This window comes from Cnephaeus nilssonii (genome assembly GCF_951640355.1).
Source record: "Cnephaeus nilssonii genome assembly, chromosome: X".
NCBI lineage: Eukaryota > Metazoa > Chordata > Mammalia > Chiroptera > Vespertilionidae > Cnephaeus > Cnephaeus nilssonii.
This window is the reverse complement of record NC_137071.1, coordinates 90,687,267-90,704,617: the sequence shown is the minus strand read 5'-3', so window position 1 is coordinate 90,704,617 and position 17,351 is coordinate 90,687,267. Positions and strand designations below refer to the sequence as shown.

General features: G+C 41.6%; 1 protein-coding gene across 4 annotated transcripts in view; it reads left to right on the top strand.

Moving 5' to 3' along the window:
- MAMLD1 (mastermind like domain containing 1) overlaps positions 1 to 17,351 on the top strand; it is a 111,936-nt gene that overhangs the window by 29,963 nt on the left and 64,622 nt on the right. The window lies entirely within an intron of this gene.

Below are 17,351 nucleotides of genomic sequence, written 5' to 3'. Positions count from 1 at the left end.
CTTTCCCAGCAAGATGCAATTCAAACATGCAAGTCAGAAAAGGAAGGCATGCTGCTCGGACCTCCATCATCTCTCAGAACCTGGCTAGAAATGACCAAAAACAAGTGTCACCCATACTGAACTACACCAAATCCCAAACTGCAGCATTACTTCCCTCATGCCTTGGGATCCTCTGGGTGCCTGTGGCATCTCTTGATGCTCAAGCCAAGAGAAAGTGAGTCCCATGTTCCCCGGAAGACTCACCCTGTTAGTTTTTTTCCATCAATATAGTAACACACTTTTTTCTAGAATTTCTATGTGACAGACATTGGCTAGCTTTGAGGCCCCACAAAGGGAGACACAAGCATAGAAGCAGAGCCTTTCTGTAGTGATTCCGGCTGAGAGGGAAGGACAGAACTTATTTTCCATAGAGCAGGGCTTCTAAGATAGCCTAGAACAGGAATTGGGGGTCTGACTCAGCTCTCCCCTCCCCTCCATCAGTCGCTCTCCCCACTTCATTTTCATTTTCATCTCTGAAAGCTGCTTCTCAGCCATTTCCAAGGAAGATTTGACTCATGATCCCAAGCTGTCTCACCAGGGAAAAATGTTGGAGTGCCGGCGACAATTACGAACCATAGCCATGGCCTCTGTCCAAATGGGTCCAGCCATCCCAAATAAACAAGCATGCCTGTGTCTGGAAACCAGACATGGAGCTCCCAGGAGAACCTCTTTAACCAGTCATCAGAAGGCTCATTATACCTGGACACAGGCAGAATATGGTCCTTATAGTACTTATGATGGGTGTTTTCTGACCTCTCTGGAGCCAGCTGGTTCTCAGACCTTCTGGAAGGGAAGAAGATCAGTACTGGGTGCTTGTGAAACTAAGGCCAGGATTCTTAACCCTTTCTGTGCTATGAGTGCCCTTGGCTTTCTGGTGAAGCTCAGGGACCTTTTTTTTTTTTTTATAAAAAAATAAAGTTTTAAATGCACAAAGTGAAATAATGGGATCACAAAAGATACAAATTAGATCACAATAGTTATATTAACAAAACAAACTTGTGATATGTTTATTTAAGTGCTTCTTAACACATTAAATAAGATCTAGCAGTAGGTCTCAGAACTACTGCAATTTCAAGGTAGTGATATTTGGAGATTCTGGCTATGACAGTAATGTGAAATAAAAATATCTTTGATTTCTCTTTGCGACCAATCCACATGTTCTGTAAGTATTACTGTGGTTTGTTGCCAACATTCATAATTGAAGGAAATGCTGAATTTCAGTTAGAGATTAATGAAAATATAGATGTGATTTTTCCCCCATTTGAGTTTATAGTTTCTCTGAATTCTACCCATGAACCTTAGGTTAAGAGCCCCCTGCTAAGGCAATAACTGAAACATATGTAATTGGTTGGGATCCCGCCCCCCCCCCCGCCCCGATTTCTCAGCTAAGTCAAACTGTTGACCATACAACTTTTTCTTACACTGTACATTCTTATTACTAACAAAGCACAAACAGGGAGCTTAGATTCCAGTACTAGCTCTCCAACTTATGAGCTCTGTGACTTTGGATGAGTTGCTGAACCTCTCTGAACATCAGTTTTCTCTTCTGTCAAATGGGAATAATAATAGTATCTACCTCCTAGTGTTGACAAAAGGATTAAATGAGATAATCCTTGCAAACCATCCTGGTACTGTATTAGCCCTTAATAAAGATTAGCTTTAGTAATTATCATAGGATACACACAGAAAGGGGAGGGGGCAGTAGTGTGCTGGAGCTGGCTCACACTGGCTCCCGAAAGCCAATTATTACATTTTCAGGGATTTTGTGAGTTGTTTGACATCATTATGGTAGTTTGAAATCAGCCACAGTGAGAGTACTTATAACAGAAATCATCAAGTGCTACAACAGAGCTTTGAATTAGAGCTTCCCCCCACCCGAAGAGTTGCTTGTTAAACATTTACTAGCACAGCACTGGGAGAGGGGGTAGAAGTCTGCTCTTGCCATAATGGTAGTGTGGCAACCTATACTGTATCTGGGGAAAATGTGAAACATCAAATGGGGTTCACAGGATAAAACAAAATGATTTTTGTGGTCCAGGTTAATGTCATTTTCAGTCTATTGGTTCTTCCGTCTACACAGTTTTGCATCATGAAAAGTACAGGTTTTTCTTGATTAATGTTCTCCGTTCCTGATAATTCAATTTAAGCAATTTTGCAAAAGGATCTGTTTTCAATAAGGGGGGGGGGAATCCCTCTTCTCTTTATCTGAAGAGTACAATATTTTAAATTTTAAATCAAATATTTCTATGTACTGGTAACTTCCATGTCAAATTTTATCTATAAGATTCCTATACATTTTTCTGAGCAAGTATTGCAAAGGCACATGGCAGAAAAGTGAATTTAGTGATTATGCAGCCCTATTAACGTTACTTGAGTCCAAATGTTGGCTTCGATGGTGTTTTCAGAAGGAACTCCTAAGTGGATGTTTATATCTGCAAATGGAAGCACTGAGTAGCTAGACTTGTAGGGCGTATGTGGGGGAGTCAGTCCTGGATGGAGGTTTACTCACACACTGGCATTTGGTTGCATGAGCTCTTTTCAAATGCTTCTCTGCTAGCTTGCGTATGCTGCTCTCCACTGATTAAATATGCTGACACATGTTGGAGAAAGGAAATACAATGGGATGTTAAGCAAGAGAACTTACAACTATGGAGAAGTGGAATGTAACAGAGAAGGGAGATCCATTTTTCCTGGCAGGGACTGGACAACCTCTTATGGGGATGCTATTGTGTGCTCCAAAAGGGCAAGTGTGCTGCAAAATTTCCTCTGGCCTTGACTAGCTCTACTAAGATGTCAGGGGCCTGCTCAGCTATCGACCTGATATTTTCCCCACCCAATGCTATTTCTCTTGGATGGTATTGGTTTTTATGAAATGTGGGTACAATCAGTTTGGTACTCTCCTTGCCGGGTCGTCAGCATCATTGTGGTCCACACACCAGTTCATGTCTCTGATCTTGCCTCTTGTTAAAACCCCATTTGATTGGGTAATACCTTTGGCTGGCTGCTTGGCAGCAGGTAAATATGCCAGCCTCACCATCTGGACTAGCTATTACTATTGTGAATAACTAAAGATGACAAGGAGTTAGGGATGAAGACCATGGCTGCCAAGATGGGATCTGGTTTCTGGAAGCAAAAGTGATAAAATGAACAACCTGAAATGACATGAGGCACTCAACTAGTCTGGGTTCATCCTTTTCTATGCTTCGGCCTGATCTGCACTTCAGATAAAGTGGCCAGCTGAGCTGCCTCTTCACAGAATATGTCCTCTCAGAAGCACACAAAACATCAATCTCAACTCATGTGTTTATGCCTGTGGCAATTTCAAATCCTTCCTGTTAAAATGTACCTGTTTTCTAAAATGTCTTTTTAAAATATATATTTCAGTTAGGAATGGGAAGGAGGGAAAATGAACATTGTATAAAGTAAGCCATAGAAATTGGCTCCTATAATTGACATAGAAATGGTGTATGGATATTGCTGTCAGAAATGGAGTCTGACCTTGTACTGGATAGTGGTAAGCCCAAGCCTTGGAACTGGGTGTGTCCCTTCCCCTCTTGTTTTGCCAATGCTATGTGTGTGTACATGCACAGGCATGCTGGGCCCTGATGGGAAAGGAAGTTCCTGGACGGTGCAGAACAGGGTCCACCTTACATTGTTTGTCATCCAGAAAGGACACTGAAACCCAGAAAGGGGCAGAGACTGCCGAAGGCCCCACAGTAGGGAGAAGCAGAGCCTCTCAAAGCCCAGCCCCCTGGATCCCAGGCCAGCTCTTCACTCTGTCCTCTCTGTCACCCATGTTAGCAATTTTTTAATGTTGGGACCTTTCCAAAGTCATATGCTATAAGGGAGGGAGTCCTGTACCCACTCATTCACTTGTTGCTGATGGACCTGCCAGGTGCCAGGTTCTCTTCTAGAGACTGGTATTCAGCATGGGGCTCATTCTAGAGGGGAGAGACTGGACAGAAAAACAGTAAATTTTATTTTGTGCACCATGACAATGTTTCACTGCAGCCATTTTGCACCAAGTGCTCCTCTACCAGGACCCAGATGGAGGCCTAGAGGAAGACAGTACCACTAGGTAACATTTGGTGGGGCTTACCATGTGTCAGCCTCTGTTTTAAGCACATTACAGATATCATGCCTTTGATCTTCATCACAACCCTATGGAGTGGATGCTATTATTATCGTTTCTCTTTATAGATCAGGAAATAGATTCACACAAAAAGTTGACTTCCCCAAGGACACACATCCAATCAGTGGCAGAGCTAGGATTCAAACTCAGACCATTGTGTGCCAGAGTCCATGCTTTAACTGCTCAGCTATTATACTGCCTCTCTGGATGGCACAGAATCTGAAGTCTAGACCCTACCAAATTCAAGGAAGGCCCAACAACCAGGCCAGGATCAAGTCCCAGATCTTCCCTAATGAGAATGACCATTTTCACCCTGGAAAGAAGTCTGAGGTAACCATATGCTATCTGGGTACTGCCAGTACCCCATTTCCCTTCCTAGCCAAAGCACCCTCCTCTGAGATAAGAATCCAAGCCCCATTTGCTTCTCAGAATAATTGTGAGGCTCCAAAGTGTCAGCTCTGATCACACCAGTTCCCTCTCCCCCAAAAGAGTTATCAGCACTGACCACCCCCTTACTCTTCCTCTGGGTAATTAGCTGGGACACAAGGTTTTGCAGAGAATGATAGATTGTTGTCTTGCTGGTGGCCACAGGCTTTGGAGCAATTTTGCCAGCTGCAAGGCCATTTCAGCCTTTGGCATGAATAGTGCCTGTTGGATTTAGCCTTCAACACAGCCAGACGGACAAGCTCTAGCCAAGGCCACTGTGATGAGCAGAGGAGAAGTGTACAAGTTGTACCAGAGGCTGGTTAGAAGCTGTCTGTCAATGTGTCTGGGATGCTCTCACCACATACCACAATGCCCTGATCTGAAGATTGCCCTATAAACCTGCCCAACAAGACCCTTTGCTGCCAAGGCATCTTTCTCTGGCACATTTTCTTCTTTCCCGTGTCCCAGCAAGCCAGTTGTTGAAAGCTGTCAGAGCCCCAGGAGCAGAAACTGCATATACTAACAGAAGCAAGCAGACTGCCAGTGAATTGAATCCACTCTATTTAGCTGGCCTGTTTGCTTTTCAAATGACATTCTTTTTAGTCAAATTTAGGGAATCAAAGTTTTATGATTAAAACCATATGATCTAGGAACTGTATTAAAAACCAAGATTTTAAAAGTGTCCCACACAATGTTCTAAAACTCAAATAGTGTTAATGTGTTGATACAGATTTTCATAGAGGGAAACAATCACTCATTATGAAGAAAAAAAGTCCACATGTCAGCAAATCAACAGCACTCGGATACCAAATTGGTACTTTTAGTTGCAGATAATAATATGGGGGCCCTTTAATTCTGGACCTGACACCAGAACATATCAAAACAATCATGAGTGTGAGAGGGAAAGCTTTTAGTTCTCTCCACAGTTTCATCATTAACTAGGCAGCAACATGTGAAGCTCTCCCCAACCCTCCTTGCTTTGTACCCTCCCCCAGCATTCCCCTTCCAGGCTTCCACACAGATAGAGCGCCACCCAGTGCTCCCGCAGATCCACCTCTCCAGTTCCATCCTGAGGGTCTTTGTTTCTTGCATCCCTCCAGGTGCACTCCCCCTCTTTTTTTTCTTTTATACTTTTTAAAAAATTTATTTTTATTTATTGCAGAGAGGAAGGGAGAGGGATAGAAACATCACGGATGAGAGAGAATCTCATTGATTAGGTGCCTCCTACATGCCTCACACTGGGGATTGAGCCTGCAACCTAGGAATGTGCCCTGACCAGGAATTGAACCATGACTTCCTGGTTCATAGGTTGATGGTGAGCCACTGAGTCACGCCGGCTGGGTTCAGCTGTACAACATGTTGGCCATTCCAGCCCAACCTAGTGGATGCCATGTGAAATGATGGGCTTTGTTTCTAGCCTACATGGAGTTGTAACAACTTCCCCCAGTAATTTTATTTCACAGATGAATTTCATTCTCTCTTCCTCTCTCAAAAAGAGACTTATGAATTTGTTTTTAATTAAACTGAATACTATTAAGTTTATTCCTATCGTAACATTCCATAGCTACATAAGGTGTCATAAACCCACCTTTGGAATTTTTGAGATGTTCCCTATACTTCCGGTTATTGTGGGTGATTAGATCACCTATTCTACTAATTGAGGGACCTTGAGAAATCATCCGAGAAGTCTCTTTATTTCACTAATTACTCAGTTGTCCCCAGTTGACTTCTCTTGCACAGTATTTCTCAGATTTGTCACTTCTGTGTAAGCGTTGTATGCTTCCTGTTTAGGAAATGCAGCAAATGATGCTCAGCCATCACTGGAAGGCTGTGAGCCCAGGGCAATTCAGAATAAGCCCACCTTGACCATTTATGAGTTTGTTATGGAGGCGCAGCTCCCCCTTCCCATTTTACTCAGGAGCAGTATTTTGAAGACAAGATTAAGTCAGGAACATGAAGAGAGGCATGAGACAGACCAGATGGGAAGAAACCCCATTTCACTACTAAGAAACAATCAGTTTAAGGCTCATCACATCAAGACAAAAACTCCAGGCCTCCTGGAGAAGCAGCAGCATCTGAGAAAAGCAGCCAAGATGCATCATTCAGGAATGGAGAGCTGGAGTGGGTGCCCCCAAAAGAGAGAAGAAGGCTAAAAGACACCACACCCCTGGAGTCACTGTCTAGGGAAGAAACTTGTCCCTCAGAAGAAGGCTCTTTGGAGAAAAGCTTTAAGCTTCTTTGTAGAAGAGAATGATCTTTAACCTGTGGGTGATGCTGTTCTGCTTGACTTGAAGACCGTGATAGATGAAGGGATTATGAGAGGGCTGTTTGGTTGATGGCCAGAGTCAACAATAGGCCAGGACACTAAGGGAGAGAGAGTAGTTGCTAACAAGGCTGTGAAACTTTATCATGTACCTTTAAGGAATAATGCAGAACTGCAAAAAAAGAACCATAACCACCACCCCCCAATTTGCATGTACTTCCAAGTTTCCAGAAAATAATTCCTTAAACTGGATATCTTATCTAGCTACTAGAGGCCTGGTGCACGGAATTCATGCACAGGGGTGTGTGTGGGGGGGTGTCCTTCAGCCCTGTCTTGGCCTGCAAAGACGCCAGCATCCCTCACCCTGGCCTCTAGCCAGAGGTTCCTCCCCTCCTTCTGCACAGCCTCTGGGAAGATGCTTGTCCTGGGGCCTCCTCAGGGCCCTGGCCCATGATGCCCTGCAGTTCGGGTACTCGGGGGCTTGGGCTTTCAGGTCTGGCTTCCTCATCTGGCATGGTGAGCATCAGCTGCCATGGGAGCCTTGCCTTAGGAGTCACCCCCTTGGACCATATTACTTGCGAGTGTGTGTGTGGGGGTGGCCTCGGTGGCAGTGATTTGATGTCTGTAGCATGCCCGCTGACACCCACCACCCCGGCGCCACACTGGTCCCATCTGGACTGCTGGCAGGGGGCTTCCAGTCTGCAACTGGGGCTGATGGGCTGCGACTGGGGGCTGCAGGTGGAGGACCCTGGCACCCATAGGGCTGTCAGCATCAGGAACTGGAAATATCCATTTTTCTGGTTCCTCCCCTGCCGCGCAGATGCTGAGCTCCGGGCCCCACAGGCCCGTTCACTCCCAATCAGCCACCCCAGTCACCCCAAGTCTCGCCCCCCGTGCCTCCTGCCGGCCCAATTGTGGGTGTAGTGGAGTGATGGTTAATTTGCATATTACCCTTTTATTATGTAGGATAGGTTTTGATGTGGCTCCCTGGAAAAATTGTAGAACATGCTATGAGAGAACTAGTGAGTGAATGAATGTTTAGAAAAAGAAGCATGTAAAAAGTAGGTCTATAACAGTATCAGAAGGAGAAGAGACCCCTCAAAGCCACCATGGGTTCATGAGGAATAGCTCATGGTGTGAGAATAGCTTCCTTTTCTGTTGGAAGTGCTCACTAGGCAGATAGGTCAGAGAAAAGCAGGAGAGTGCTTTTGGACCGCATCAAAGCATTTAGCAGCATCTGTTGTGAAATCCTCATTTACAGCCCAGTTATGTGATTGTGTAACCAATTAAAGAACTGTATCCAAAGGCCATGGATAATGGATTAATGTCCTCTTTTGGAGATGGAGTTCTGGAGGCAAGTCCCAGGGCTCCCTCCTGGCTGCTTTGCTTTTTCTCAATGATCTAGATGAGAGAGAGAATCGCTCTTACCAGATTTGCCCCTGACAGTGTGCCAGAGGGTGAGAATATTCTGTAGCATAGAATTAGGATCCAAAGAGATGTTGACAAGCTTGAAATTGATATGAAAAATATAATATGGGCAAATGGAAGATCTTACATTTTGGTCCTGAACCCCATCTATCCACATGTAGGATGAGGGAACCGTGGCTTTCGAAAAACTAGAGACTTCTAGTCAACCGTGATCTCAGTATGATTCAGAAGTGAGCTGGGCTTGCCAGAAATATTACGATGTTCTACCCTGGTCAGGGGCTCAGTTGTTTGGAGCGTTATCCCGTACATCAAAAGGTTGTGGGTTTGATTCCAGGTCAGGGAGCATATGGGAGGCAACTGATCCATGTTTCTCTCTCACATTGATCTCTCTCATTCTCTCTTTTCCACTTCCTCTCTAAAAAATAAATAAAAACTTATCCTTGGGTGCCAGCAGTGACCTGTTTGGTGTGAAGGTGAAGGAGCTGCTGTGGCCACCCTGGAGCCTAGTGCTCAGTTGATATCAAGCGTTACAGACAAGTAAAGGTGGCCAGGCTAGTGTAAGATAGTGTGATGAGGAAGCTCAAAATAACATGCATGTAGCCAGTGACCTCCCCAAACTGGGACTTGAAACAAGGGTTCCTGATTCCAACTTCAGAGAATTTTAGTGAACAACTGTGCAAAATTTTGTAAGCAGTGTACTGAATAACACTCCTTGGATTTGTTTTATTCTTTTACTTCTCAGTATATTGACAAATGCTTTGAGAGTTTGGAAGATATTTTTATGAAAAGCAGAGATCCTTTCTGTGTGGACTACCTCCTCCAACTTCCAATGCCCAGGAGAAACTCAGCAGAGATACTTTCTCATAAAAAGCAATTTCTTTAATGAATATGAAATTAATTTCCTAAACCATCTGAGGCTTCTTAACCATTTTGAAAGGTAACCATTATTAAAACAATACCTTTGGATACACAAAGGTTATGTAGTTTACAAAACTTTGCTGTACTTGAACTTCAATGTAATACAAAATTAAAATGTTGTCTCTTTTCTTATACTTTTTCTACAACTCTCTCGTACTTGCTTTGTGTAAGCAAAACGAGGAAGGATGAATCACTATGGCACAGGCTGCTTGATTGGATAAATAAATGGATGGCTGGTTGGATGAGTGAACTGCAAAGTCTTTATTTGAAGTGTTTCTGTGTTCCTAATCAACTCAGTGCACAGTTGAGGAATGGTAATGGATGACACTCTATTGACGAGCCTGGAGCTCTGGGGGTCTGTGATGTGTTGTAGTTATATGCTTGTCAAACACTAGTTGTTTATATCATTAAACCCCAGAAATATACATTTGTATTTGATCCCTAAATGCAGTTAAATATTTATCACTGAAGAAATTAGAGCAAGAAACACTATTGAAGTTGTGGAGGTGGTACTGATTTGGATTTTGAAGAAATCAGCCCAGAAGAAATAAATACAGTGGATAAAGTTAAGCTCAGGTGAACAGAGCTGGCTGGACCCCATGATCAGGATGAAATAAGCCTGCAGCAGGACTCTGGTTGTTTTCCTGAAACTTCCTACTCCTGGTTATCTAACACTCTACACATGTAACCCCCACAGATTTAAGATCCAGCCAATGGTGTGTGTATTTGTGTGTGTGCGTGTGTGTGTGTGTGTGTGTGTGTGTGTGTGTGTGTTCTGATTCAGAGGAGACAGATTTGATCAATACAATATGTCTTATTTGCTCCAGTATTAACATTTTGGCTTATGGGATGGAGTAGTAGTAGCCATGGTCAAATGACTTAATCTAAGATCTACTTGGGATTTGGCAGGATTCTTTGCTCCTGGTGGATCACAGCAATGGAGCTTTGTGCTTGATAAATAGGCAAACTCAGCAAAAGACTTGCAATAGAAACTGACTCTACAGTTTGAACTGTGGAAATCCACTCTTGCTATCAACTAGAGTAGCCTACCAACACTATTCATGTCACTTTTCCTTTTCAGCTGTTTTACAAGCCTGAGCTGGCTGTCTGCACAACATTGGTCTTGCCTATTTAGCATGTCATGCAGAGGAATGGTTGCCTATTAAATTGCATTCATCTTTAATGCCTGCTTGTTTGCACTTAGTTGACTGTGTTCTCTAAGGGAAGTGTCTGGGAACCATTTCTGAAATGCACAGCAATTTTTCCACTGTTTTTGAAAACCAGAGGCATTGTTGCCATCTTGCAATACATATCTTTAAAATTAGTTTGTTTTCTCCAAAGCTGATGGTAGTAGCCTTGACTATTTTCTTTCATTTGTGAAATAATATCTAAAGTATTTGCAAAACACTTCCAAGAATGGAGAGATTTTAATTCGTCATAATAAGTACTGAAAGCACATTTTCCTCCCATCAAATGAAATTCTGCACGAAGTCTCTAAGTGCAACACTAGGGTTTTTTCCTCTTATTTGAAATCCATCTAAAGAGTGAAATGCATTAAGGAAGACAACCATAACATGGACTCTTCACAAATATTTTCTTAGCTAGTAATAGTCTTCATTAAAAAAAAAACACACACAAAAAAAAACTGGCTGTTCTCTTTCTTCTTTTAACGCACTGCTCCTTTTAACCACTTGTTAAGTATCCTTCCCTTCCCCAACCCACCTTCTTAAGTAGTTTTCTCATTGGACCTGCCACAAGTATAGTTGGAGATGCAAGGCTGGGGTGTGGATGCAGGCCTATGGGACACTTTCTTGCAATGGCCAGTGACAACTGCCCACATTTCTCTCCTAACCGTGGCCTTGTTTTCTTCCACTTTCTTTTTTAGAGCACTTTGGGCTCTGAGGCTGAGGAAGAATTCTTGAGTACTGCCCTAATTAATGTTCCAGGGCTCTGATTCCCCACATTGCCTTGTTTAGAATCTGGGGGATCACGAGTCTTTCATTTAATGTGGAAAGAGGGCACCCCAAACTCCAACCAACCCTACTAGGAATCTGGAGTCAGTCTAGGATCTCTTTAGCAGCCACTGAAAGGAAGTCTGTTTGTCTAGTCTCACTGGCAAGTCATAATAGTGGATGACCATAGAGTAAAGTTGAGGCAGAGATGATGCCAGCTGGCAAGCTACATAGGGTCCTCTAGGCCAAACTCTTTGTATATTGAAAGAAAGTGAAACCCAGAGAGGTGAAGTGACTGGCTTCTCAGCCTTGGCAGGGAAGGGCTGCAACCTCAATGTTCTTGCACTTCTTTAAAGAAAGGCAGGGTCACCAGACAACCTGAGAAACCTTCTCAGGGATTTATTAGGCTTCTTCTGCCAGACCTTTTCAGAGTGTGGATCTGAGGGAATATTAGATTGAGTGTCTGTCTTCAGTCTAGCCCTCTGCAATCACACTCCTACTTGGGATTCAGTGAACCTGACTTTTAGTGTCAGCTTTCCCTGGCCATCATTCCTTGTGATTCTGGACAAGTCTCTGCCTTGATTTCCTTATCTGTACAAGAAGGAGTTTACCTTATAATCTCTAGTTTTCCTTCCCAATATTAACATTCCAGGATTCTAACCAAGCTTTATTATAAAGGACGGGGAGGACAAAAAAGGATGGCTACCTTTCAGCTCAGTTTTTGGCTCCATTTACTACACTGCAGACAGGGATGCGCCCCCGCCCCCCCTGCACTTCTGTCCCAGGTGCTTTCAAGTTCAAATTCTCATCCGACTCTCACACAGTACAAGTGAGACAAAAAGAGCAAAGTGAATCAATTCCATTTTACAGGTGAGGAACCCGAGACTCAGAGAGGTCAAGTGATTTGTTTAAGATGGAAGTGGAACCAAGGTTTCCCAGGCTCCCAGGCTCCGCCCAGTTTCTCCTAAACGACCTGCTAAAAGTGCTTTGCAAACCATACTTGCTTTTTTCAGCCTGCTGTTATGGTTGGCATCTGGGTCCAAGTGGCACATGTTTACAAGCTATTTCTATACTCTGAATCTATTAACTGCTGAAATCACTACAAAACCAAACCATTTCCAATGTTTTCCTCCTCCCTAGCCCAGCATTTCATTATTCTTGTATGATAAGTATAGAAACAGCATTGTTTTTAAAAATCATTTCAAGGGGGGAGGGGAACCTTGCTTGGGTGTGTGACTTCAGGTCCGAAGCTGAGAGGTGGGCAGGTACCAGAAAGGAGGATATGAACTTAATTTCCTCCAAAATCTGAAAAGATTTGGCTTCATCCATTCTCTAAAAGAAACATCTTTCTAAAACCCCAAATTAGATTAAGGAGTGATAACAATTTGGGCTTTATTAAAAAATCTTAATTAGTATATAATTCACATATCATACAATTTATTATTTGAAGTGTACAATTAATTGTGTTGTTATTCACAGAGATATGGATCCATCACCACAATTAATTCCAGGACATTTTCATCACCCTCAAAAGAAACCCTGTATCCATTAGTAGTCACTCCACATTCTCTCCCTCCCCCAGCATTAGGCAACCACAAATCTGCTTTCTGTCTCTATAGACTTGTCTATTCTGGACATTTCTTATAAATAGAACTTGCAATATGTGACCTTTTTGGCCTGGCATTTTTTACTTAGCATAATGATTTCAGGGGTCATCCATGTTGTAGCATGTCAACACTTCAGTCTTTTTATGGCTGAATAATATTCCATTGTATGGATAAGACCACATTTTCTTATCCATTCACCAGATTCACCAGTTGATGGACATTTAGGTTGTTTCCATCTATTAGGAATAGTGTTGCTATGAACACTCATGTATAAATTTTTGTTTAGACATGTGCTCAAATTTATATATCTCCAATAGTGGAATTGCTGGATCATACAGGAACCATCAAATTGGTTTCCAGAGTGGCTGTACCATTTTACAATCCCACTAGCAATATATGAGGATTCAAACTTCTCCACATTACTTTGGGCTTTTTAAAGTCAACTTTTAAAAAACTAAAAGTGGTGTTTTAGGATATTGATATATTTATTAGCACAGACTATAATTATATGCCTTGCAGCTTTTGCATACTGCCAAAACAGTCCTTTCAAATGCACAGAAATACTGTACAATGCACTATGCATTCCTAAGAACAGATGGTCTCCAATACACTACATCATCAAGGCGCTAGGCTGAGGGACTCCTTCAGAGGCTTCTAGTTTTGCCTGCTACCCAAGCTTGACACTACTTTGCAGTTCCACTCAGTAGATTGTTCCTGATCCCCTACTATGTGCCCTGAACACTGTTAAGCTGCAGACACACATAAGGCCATGCTTCCCTCCCTCACAGAGCTCATAATCTAGAGGGGGAGCCACAGGATAGACAAGCACTTCCTGCCAAGGGTGATGGGAACACAGAGGGAGTTATTCAAATGCACTTTGTAGGAATGTTAGAGAGAGCCAGTGAAATGCTCTATGTAAATTGCCAAACCAGATGCATGGCTTAGAGTGGGCAACCAATGGCAGCTGTTGCATTTCTCTATAGAACTTTGTATTTTATACATGAGGAAACTGAGTCTCTAAGGTTAAGCTGTTTTCCCAGAGCCCCATAACTCATAACTGAGAAGATTGCCTTCCTGCTTCAGGACTGTCTTTGGGCTCCAAAGCTCTGACTCTACTGACATAGAGAAGCCAAGCCTTCTTAAACCTTGACCTGCCTGTTTCAGCCTGGGCTCTTACCTGCCTCTCTCAGGTCTGGCTCCTGCTGGACCAGGGCATTCTACTTGATTCATGCCCAATTTAACACCAATATTGTAAGTGGTAGATGGTATTAGTAACAGTTAACCAGTCCCTTTTAGAGTAGGGAAATCTGTGATCAGAGCCCAAAGTAGCTATGGCTGATGGCAGAGAGTTGATGGGTCTATTCCTTATGCAGTGTTCTCTGCCTATCACAGTCTAGGCTGGAAGTCTGGAATTAGCAGTAGCCTTAGCCTCCTGGTCTGTGTGCAGCCAGCTATCAAGCCAAGTGAATCTTCATCTGAAATCCCTTCTTCGCATTGCTTTCTCTCCATTTCCACATGGCCCCCATACCACAGTTGTGTCTACAAAAAGTTTATAAAGCATTTTCCATGAGAAAAGCACTGTGTCAGGTGCTCTGGTTCAGAGCTGCCTGGGATAGAATGATCTCTGGCTTCATGTAAATGGGGTGGATAGAGTAATAAGAGTCTGGCATAGGGAATACAGTCAATAATATTGTAATAACTATGTATGATGTCAGGTGGATACTAGACTTATTAGGAGGATCACTTCATAAGTTATATAGATGTCTAACCGCTATGCTATACAATAATATAATATTGTATGTCAACTGTAATTGAAATTTTTTTTAATTAAAAATGATCAGTTGGGCATAATTGTGTGGGTCTATTTCTGGGTTCTCAGTTTTGTGCCAGTTATCTATATGTTTGTCCTTCTGCCAATACCACACAATCTTGATAAATGTAGTCATATTCTAAGTAATGAAACCAGGGAGATAGATTTGTTCCACTTTACTCTTTTTTTTATTTCCAGCTTTTCTATTTCCTTTGTCTTTCCATATAGCTTTTAAAATAATCTTATCTATATCTACAAAAATCTTGCTGGGATTTTAATAGGATTTTGGTTAAAGCTGTATAACAATTTGGGGAAAATGACATCTTTTGCTATGTTGGGTCTTTCAATCTATGAACATGAGATATCCCTCAATTCATTTAGATCTTCTTTGATGTCTTTCATCAGTTCTGTGCATTTTGTTTGATTTTCACCTAAGAAATTTTGAGCAATAGTTAATGGTATTGTATTTTTAATTCTATTGTCCATGTGTTCATTGCTGGTATATATAAATGCAATTGAGTTTTATTTTTTTAAAATATATTTTTATTGATTTCAGAGAGGAAGGGAGAGGAAGAGAGAGATACAAATGTCAATGATGAGAGAGAATCATTGATCTGCTGCCTCCTGCACGCCCCCTACTGGGGGTTGAGCCCACAACCAGAGCATGTGCCCTTGACTGGAATTGAACCCGGGACCCTTTAGTCCACAGGCCAATGCTCTATCCACTGAGCCAAACCAGCTAGGGCTAAATGCAATTGAGTTTTATATGTTGATCTTGTATCCTGAGAACTTCATGAACTCACTTATTTTTTTCTAGGAGTCACTTTGTAAAATTTTTAAGACTTTTCAAATAGACAATCATGTCAACTGCAAATAGAGATGGTTTTACTTATTTTTTCTAAAATGTATGTCTTTTATTTCATTTTCTTGCCTTAATTACTGAGTAGTATTCCATACTAAACATGTATCAGAACTTCCAGTACTATGTTTTTATTTTGTTGTTGTTGTTTTGAGATATATTTGACATACAACATTGTGTAAGTTTAAGGTATACAAGATATTGATCTGATACAAGCAGTGAAGAGACAAGATATACTTGCCTTATTACCAATCTTAGAGGGAAATTATTCAGTCTTTATTATTAAGGGTGATATTATCTGTAAGTTTATTATAGAAGTTCTTTACCAAGTTGAGGAAGGTCCCCTCTGTTTTTCTGAGAGTTTTTATCATGAATGGGTGACGAATTTTGTGTAGTGCTTTTTCTGTATCAAATTATATAATCATATGATATTAAATTTTTGTTCTGAGATAATTGTAGATTCATATGCAATTGTAAGAAATAATGCAAATAGATCCCATGTACCCTTCAGTCAGCTTTTTCTAATGATAAATTTGTGTAAAAGTATAGTACAATATTAAAACTAGGATGCTGACATTGGAACAGTCGAGGTACAGACATTTCCATCATCACATCCTCATATTACACTTTTATGGACACATCCATTTCCTTCTCACAGCCACCCCCTCCTTAATCCTTGGCAGCCACTAATTAGTATATTTCTATACTTTTGTCATTTTAATAATGTTATATAAATGGAATCACAGTATACTGTATATAAGTTATGGGCATTGGCTTTTCTGACTCAGCATAATTCTCTGTACATTTATCCAGATCATTGTTACATCCACAGTCATATATTTTTATTGCTGAGTAGTATTCCATACTAAACATATATCAATTTGTTTAACTATTCATTCACTGAAAGATTTCTGGGTTGTTTCCAGTTTGGGGCTATTATGAATAAAGCCCCATTTGTGAATATTTGTATGAACACAAGTATTTATTCCTTTGGGATAAATAACCAGGAGTGCAACTGCTGGAACATATAGTTTTTAAAGAAATGGCCAAATAATTTTTCAGGATGGCTACACCACATTTTATTCCCACCAGCAATGCATGAGTGATCCAGTTTCGCCCATTATAGCCAGTATTTGGTGTTGTCACTATCCTATATAATAAAAGGCTAATATGCAAATAGACCGAATGGCATTCCAATTTCTACACATTCTTGTCAACACTCATCATTTTCCTTTTTTTATTATGCCATCCTAGTGGGTAGGAAGTGGTATATCATAGATTTGATTTGCATTTTTCTAACAACTAATGATATTGAGCACCTTTACATTGCTTGTTGGCCATAAGCATATCTTCTATATATATAAAAGCCTAAGCGACCATTATGACTGAATGACTGGAACAACTGGTCAACCAGTCGCTATGACACGCACTGACCACCAGGGGGCAGACGCTCAATGCAGGAGCTGCTCCCTGGTGGTCAGTGCGCTCCCACAACCAACCTTCTGCGGCCCCTCTTCCCGGTCGGCTTGTCCTCCCCCACTATCCCCCCTACCCCCCACCCTGATAGGCCTCAATCACCAGCCAGGCCGAGGGACCCCCACCCATGCACAAATTTGTGCACCAGGCCTCTAGTCTTTTGATAAATGTCTATTCAAACCTTTTGCCAATTTCTTAATTGTTTTGTTTATTTTTTTATTGTTGAGTTTTAAGAGTTATTAATATATTCTGGATACCAGATCCTTCTTTGATATATGATTTGCAAATGTTTTCTCTCATTCTGAAGATTGTTTTTTCACTTTTAGATAATGTCCTTTGATGCACAAAAGTTTTAATTTTAATGAAGTCCAATTTATCTACTTTTGTTGCTTATGCTTTCGGTGTCATATCTAAGAATCCATTGCCAAAATCAATATGATG